General features: G+C 47.0%; 1 protein-coding gene across 1 annotated transcript in view; it reads left to right on the top strand.

Annotated features, from left to right (window-relative positions):
* The first annotated feature begins 1,035 nt into the window (after positions 1–1,035).
* The window catches only part of LOC144805465 (uncharacterized), a 70,621-nt gene continuing 63,899 nt past the window's right edge, over positions 1,036–7,757 (top strand). The window contains exon 1 of the mRNA XM_078672013.1: positions 1,036–1,076. The gene's annotated coding sequence lies outside the window, so the exon portion shown is untranslated. The remainder of the gene's footprint in view (positions 1,077–7,757) is intronic.

Genomic DNA, 7,757 nt, shown 5'->3' with positions numbered 1-7,757 from the left:
GAGCCAGTGGAATCTGCCAAGGAGAGTGGCCCAGCCCAGCCTCCTCCGACCTCTGACGGGCACAGACGGGCCCGCCCTTGGCCTGCGCGCATCCCGCGATGCAGGAGGGACGCTGCCTTTTTATTGCGCCCCCGGCGCGATGTCAGCTGTGCAGGAGCATGGCCCTCTGGGGGATGTAGGTGTTTGTTGGGCCGTTGCCCTCATGGCCAGGAATGGTGGAAAGTGCCGTGGAAAGAGCAGTTCACCTCACGGCAGCAGCGGAGGCTGCACTGCGAAAGCCCCCTGTCCGGTGTTCGTCCCGAGCTGCGGGAGGGCCGCTGGCTTTTTATCACGCCCCTGGTGCGATGTCAGCTGTGCAGGAGCGTGGCCCTCTGGGGGATGTAGGCGTAATTCAAAAGAACTGGGCGATACATCCAACATGGCGCACGTTTATTGCCGTATTATAACGGCCATGTTCAAAAACGAGGTCACGCTCCAGCCTTTTACTACACGTGAGCATGACTCAGCTTTAGTTTCACTATTTCAACTCGCATCGGGTAACAGACATGCTAAGATGCGGTCTGCCCTGGGAACGAGTAGGTCACCATGCCGTAAGAGTGTTAAGCCAAGTAAGAAATGTTTTCCTTACAGGAATCGACAAAGGTGTTTGAAATGCCACTTTTGCAGCATTTTTTTAACACAATCTTCCCTCCGTGTCTTCGGGTCTGTTAATGGCAATTCTTTCCCTCCTACCTACAACACATTGTATGCTTCTTTTCTGTAGGGTTACTACAATCCCCTCCATCCGGGTTGATCAGGAGGCTTATTATTTCCTAAAAATAAGTAGTTTCTTGTAGTGGGATACTTTTTATGTTAAATGTGTTGTCTGTCCTGTATTGTCCATTGCTCACGAGTGTTTCTTACCATTTTATTTTACCATTTAATGATGCTTTCTCATAAGTGAGATAACTGATGTGTTTTATTTAGCCACATTAGATGTAAGCACTATTTTAATATTTCCTTTAAGGGCACCTGCATCACTTGCGAGGAGTACTTTGATTTCAGCGCCGATTTGACATCACCTGCCCATATGAAAGGTAGGCAGGCAATATGTACAAACTTGCATTTGTTTCTGTTTTTCTTCCCGGAACAGATACTACGAGTCTTAATTCAAATTGTATGTATTATCCTTGATGCTCACACATTAGGTGTACACAGTGCTTAATTTGTAAAATATGAAGTGCAGGTGCTCAAATGTTTGTCGGGGCGACACCTACTTTTCTCCGGCTCCACCCGCTTCCTCCACTGGATACACCCGCTTACTCTATTAGCTCCACCCATATCCTCAACTGGCACTGCTACAAGTCAGGTGTACTACCCGATCTGAATTTCAGCAAGGGAGCCTTCCTCATAGTAAGGTTTTGATAGGAGAGTCCCCTGCCCTGTGAAATTTTAGAAAAAGATTAATTCAAAAGTGCATTTAAAGCACAATTTTGGAATAAATTAGCTAAAATCACTACTGCATTGAAAAGGGACAATTTCAGTGCTCTATGTGCTGGTTTGGGGAAAGGCCAATACTGGAGTAAGCCATTTTTACAACAGAGTCTATGAGTTCAAAGATATAACTTTTCTGGTGTGACAAAAGAAACCAAAATGTTGTGAATAACTCTAAACAGATAAAGTGAATAAAATCATGCAATACACTTGAATGAGTCAGTCACTGTCACTTCCAGTGGCCGAAGGTGCATAATTTCACCATACCCTTATTGTCCTAAAAATTTCAAACATTGCTCAAAGTTGTTGAACAATCACGGACGTGTAATGCTCTGTTTGGGAGCATAATGTAGCGGAGTCCCGGTATTCTTTCTCTCTCTTACTTGCTTCTATTTTTCTCTATAAATCTTCCACCCCACCCCACCCCACTGTCTACCTCTAACTCTGATTGTCTTGACTTTCTGTACTTGTCCACAGCATATTATTGGCACCATGGCATGGCTACTAGTTACATTCTGTGTGATTACAGGTGACAACTTCATGGAAGTACGCATTCCTCACAGTGAGTCAGTAGATATAATGGTTTGCAGACTAGATGCTCTTCCAATCATTGGCCTCTCTTCAGAACAATGCTAACTTGCATGCTGATAGTAATGCCTACATTATTTGAAAGTGGGTGACAGAGGTACACAGTTGTGGGTATTCGGACTGTGCATAAACGATAATAACATGTGCTAAGATACATTCCATGCACAGTCGGTGCATAGCAGTGTTGGATTCACATACATACGGGGAGGGAATTTGGTAACGAAGGCCCACAAAGGAGGTTTTATATCTGTTGTCAAGTTGTCAAGTGGAGCTATGAACACATCTGTAATACTCGGCATAGCAAAGTACCAGTCATACATGGTGCAGCAATTATGTTGCAAGAAATTACGGCGCAACAATTATCTAGTAATAGAAGGTGACAACCTGAACGAAGAATTGTGAGGGCAGAAGTGAATCAGTGCATAATATACCCTCAAAACGAAGCAGGCTGAAGCAACAACCCAGATGGTACAACCCACCTGGAGAGAGACAGACGAGACACAAATTCTACCAGTGGTAGACCCCTTTGCCGTCTCCACAAGTAACACCATGAATATTCCCATTTTCAATCTGTCCTCACACACACTTTCTAGCCAAGAGATATCTATTTTGAGCAAGGGACTCTCTTTTGTCCCCACTACTTACCCAAATTTTCTAGATTTACAATCAGAGTTACTTAAATTTTTCCGTAAAATCAGACTCCAAACATTGTTTTCATTATATCCAGGCACCCCCAAACAATCCAACACTCCCTTTAGACCACCATCGACCTTCTCGCCATCTGCAAGCATGATCCCAAATGAAATTATTACTTTTGAAAAACTGATCCTGAAAGAAACATCACGCCTAGCTAAGTCACATTTATTTATACCTTACAACATTTCTCTGGAAGAAAAATCTGCCATCAACTCATTACGTGAAAACTCCCAAGTTGTTATTAAACTGGCAGATAAAGGAGGTGGCATTGTGCACCAAGAGATTGACTCTTACAAAATAGAGCTACTACGTCAATTATCTAACACAGATCATTATTGTAAACTCCCCACCAACCCCACTAGAGAGTTACAAACACTAATAAGACAAGTTACTAATGAAGGCCTCCACGAAGGCTTCCTTTCCAAACATGAATTCGACTTTCTCAATGTAAAAACTCCCAGAACCCCGGTCATTTATACTCTCCCTAAGATTCATAAAAGACTGGAAGACCCTCCGGGACGCCCCATTGTCTCCGGGTGTGGTTCAGTCCTCGAACCACTGGGTAATTACGTCAACTACTTTCTGAAGGACTTCGTACCTGTCACTGAATGTTATATCAAGGATACTATGTCCATGATCAATCTTTTTGAAAACCTACCATTTGTCCCCTCCTCTGAAACTATATGTACCATGGACGTGGAATCCCTGTATACGAACATTCCCCAGAGAGACTCTCTCATGATAATGGAACGTATACTTGACGAAGACCCGGACCACACTCGATCCCCACACTATTGATTTTGCAACTTTTAGAGATCCGTCTGACTCGTAACTTCTTCACGTTTGAAGAACAATACTACCAACAGGTGCGTGGCACCTCCATGGGGCTATTTTTGCACCAAACCTGGCTATCCTCTATATGGACTCATTGGAGCATGACACCATTCTATCTGACAGCAACCCATTTCGTTCAGGCATAAGTCACTGGAAACGCTACATAGACAACATTTTTCTTATTTGGAAAGACACAGTGGAATCACTCACACCCTTTCTCCACTGGCTCAATAACAATTGTAATGGTCTGCCCTTCACTATCGCACACAATAAAACATGCATCCCTTTTCTCGATCTATTGATTAAACACACTGATGGGAAGCTAATCACCAGCCTGTTCCGTAAACCAAGGGAACGCAATACACTACTCAGTTACAGCAGCAACCACCCACGTGCCCTGAGGGACAGCCTTCCATACTCACAATTTTTAAGAATCAGGAGGAACTGCTTCCTAAAAACTGATTACTTTAATGAGGCAAAGACCTTAAGCACCAAACTAATGTCCATAGGATATCCCAGACGCTTAGTACGTAATGCCTTGAAGAGGGCATGGTACTGTCTATGGGAAGCCTTGTTGGAACCGTGTAAGGCTTGGGCTCGGATCACTCTGGGCGATAGGAAATGGCAACAGTCGGGTTTTTGTTAATGAAGGTTTTATTTTCATGAACAAGCGATCAGTGCAGGTAGGACGACTGGATGTACGTCGCGGTGATCGGCTTCTCTCGGAACGACGACGCCGTGTTGCTGGACACACCTCCTTCTCTCTCAGGCACCTTCCCCGGACTTTATCTACGGGCTCCAGCGTCGCCGCATGCAAGGCAAAAGAGAGGCACGTATCAGGTACAGACTCTTTGTACGTAGTTTGACAGGAGAGGGGGTGAGGAGAAACGATAACCCAGTGCTAAAAGGGAGAAGGCAGTGAATGTGACCCGAGACAGCCCACAGATGACCCTTAATGGCTTGATGACTTACGGGGCAGTCCTACCCCTCCTCCTCCCAACCCAGCCCGAGAAACGGTTACGCACCTCGAGTAGCCACACGCCTCCAGGCGAGCGGCTGGGCGAATCGCGGTGCCGGTGGCCTCCTGGCTCCTGTGTTGCCTGCAGATCTCTCCTCTGCTCACGCTCCCTCCCAGCTGGTGGTTCGGGTCTGTGGTCGCCTTGGTCCTCTTCTTCTCCCGCTCCGATGCTCTCGCCGCTCCTTCCTCTTCCTCTCCTTTCCTCGGGTTCCCCGCAACTCTCTCCGCCTCCTCTTCTCCCGCTCCGATGCTCTCGCCGCTCCTTACTCTTCCTCTCCTTTCCTCGGGTTCCCCGCAACTCTCTCCGCCTCCTCTTCTCCCGCTCTCGTCGCTCCTTCCTCCTCGATACTCGTACTCTGTTCCTCGATCGCTTCCCGCCGCTCCTCCGCCTCTCTTCTCACTGTCCGCTCCTCCGTTGTACAGACACACCTGTGTTGAGTCAAGGGCGGTATTTAAAGAGCCGGACTCCACCTCTTCAGTACCTGCAGGACACTCCCAGTTAAAGGCGTAGTCACCCTCTTCTTTGTCGCAGCTAAACACCTCACCCGTCCGGTACCATTCGGGCTGCTTCGCTGTATTCACCGATGGCTGTGGAAACAAGAGGGGAGGGTCATACCATGAGTGTTCCCTTCGAGGCTTCAGGGACTCAGACCCCGCAACCCCGTTACACACCTCCCCCCCCGGACGCTTCCGGTCGGGAAGCGGGTGACGTGACAAGTAGTCCGCCCCAGTGTTACATAGACCCTTTTTGTGCCGTATGTTGAAGGCGTACGGCTGCAGCGCGTGGAACCAATGCATGACACGGGCGTTATTGGATTTGTTATGTGCCATCCATAGGAGGGGGGCATGATCAGTGTATAGGTCGAACGTGCGACCTTCCAGATAGTATGCCAGTTTGTCCACGGCCCACCTGATTGCCAGACACTCCTTCTCCACCGTGGGATACTTGAGTTCCCTAGGGAACAGTTTGCGACTGACGAATAGGATGGGGTGGTCCAGCCCATCCTTCCCTGTTTGTGACAACACCGCGCCAATCCCATAATCCGAGGCATCGGTATGTAGGGAAAAGGGACATACGAAATCCGGAGAGGACAATACAGGGGCAGACGTTATCATCTTCTTCAGGTTATGGAATGCCTCTCTAGCAGCAACGTTGGGTTTTGAAAGGTCCGATTGTTTAAATTCCGTCTTCAGGCAGTCCGTAAGAGGGGCTGCTATCTGCGCAAACTGTGGGATAAAGCGACGATAATATCCCACCAGGCCTAGGAAGGCACGAATTTCTTTCTTGGTACATGGAAATGGCGTGTCAGCAATTGCTCTGATTTTTTCTATTTGCGGCTCTATGAGGCCATGGCCAAGGAAATAACCCAGATATTTCACTTTCTGGTATGCCATCCGCGACTTCTTTGCATTGATCTTGAGGCCTGCATGTTCGAGGGTGTCAAAGACATGATGTAAATGTTCCAGGTGGGTATTCCAGTCGGGGCTGAACACCACTATGTCATCCAAATAAGCTGATGAAAATGATGAAATGTTTTTCAACACTTGGGTCATTAATCTTTGAAATGTGGCCGGGGCCCCATGGAGCCCAAAAGGCAACACTGTAAATTCGTAATGTCCGTTTTCTGTGGAGAAAGCCGTTTTATGTCGATCCTCTTCACGCAGCGGCACCTGCCAGTATCCTTTAGTGAGATCTATGGTACTTATGTATCTGGCTTCTCCGAGTTTTTCTATCAGCTCGTCGATGCGTGGTATGGGAAACGCATCAAAGGTGGATATTTCATTCAGGGCCCTGAAATCCATACAAAATCGGCGTGAGCCATCCGGCTTTGGAACCATAACAATCGGACTGGACCAATTGCTTCTGGAAGGTCTGATGACGCCTAGGTCCAACATATCTTTAACTTCTTGTTGTATTGTTCTCCTTCGCGCTTCAGGGATACGGTATGGCCTTATTTTAACTATCTTTCCCGGTATGGTCTCTATTCTATGTTCCGCTAGGTTGGTTCTACCAGGGAGGTCCGAAAAGATTTTAGCGTGCTTTTGTAACGTGTCCTGTAACTCTTTCCTTTCGTGATCCATGAGCTCTTCGTTTATTACCAGCTGTTCCAGAGTGTTTTGTTGTGGCAGTTCGGGGACTGAGGTCAGGTGTATTCTGGTGGGAGGGGCCCGAGCCACTTCTTCAGCATATTTATGTGATATACTTGCTGTTTCCTGGATTGTACCTGAAGTCTGTAACTGGTGTTCCCTATGGTATCCACTACTAGATATGGGCCGCTCCACTCTGCCTTAAATTTTTGAGTGGTCGATGGTAACAGCACCAATGCCCAATCTCCTTTTTGCAGTTTTCTCCATCTTTTTCCTCTGTCATAGAATCCCTTTTGTTTCTGTTGTTGTTTCTCTAGATTTGTATAGGCCAGGTCTCTTAATTTGCCCAGTTTGGATCATAATTTCTGTGCGCACTCGAGCGTTTTCATTGTTTCTTCTGGTGTTTCATTCTCCCACGCCTCCTTGGTCATGTCAAGTAGAGACCGAGGTTGCCTCCCATACAGGAGCTCAAAAGAGGAACACCCCAAGCTACTTTGTTTCTGTCCGCGGATAACATATAGTGCTAGAGGCAGGATTTGGTCCCATTCATTACCATTCACTTCTGGCATCTTTCTCAGAGTCGTTTTCAAGGTGCGGTTGTATTGCTCAACTAGCCCATCTGTTTGCGGGTGATAGACAGCGGTCCGTATTTGGTGGATGTTCAACAACTGACATACTTGTTTCATAAGGCGTGATATGAATGGGGTCCCCTGGTCAGTAAGGATTTCCTTGGGGAATCCCACTCGGCTGAATAATTCCAACATCTTATCTGCGACTTGCTTGGTGGTGGTACTAGACAGGGGGAATGCTTCTGGAAACCTGGTAGAATAGTCGACCATGACCAGGGCATATTGATTGCCTTTTCTGGTTTTCGGTAGCGGACCTATAATGTCCATGCCTACTCTCTCGAACGGGGTGCCGATGATTGGTAAGGGTTGCAAAGGGATGGCTGCCGGGCGGGTCATGTTCCTTTTTTGGCAGGTCTCACATGTCTGACAGTATATCATAGTATCTTTGTATATGCCTGGCCAATAGAAATGTCTCAAAATATTTTGTGTGG

This window comes from Lissotriton helveticus (genome assembly GCF_964261635.1).
Source record: "Lissotriton helveticus chromosome 1_1 unlocalized genomic scaffold, aLisHel1.1 SUPER_1_unloc_11, whole genome shotgun sequence".
Classification (NCBI taxonomy): Eukaryota; Metazoa; Chordata; class Amphibia; order Caudata; family Salamandridae; genus Lissotriton; species Lissotriton helveticus.
Note: the sequence above shows the minus strand (reverse complement) of the source record. Positions and strands in the feature narration are given on the sequence as shown.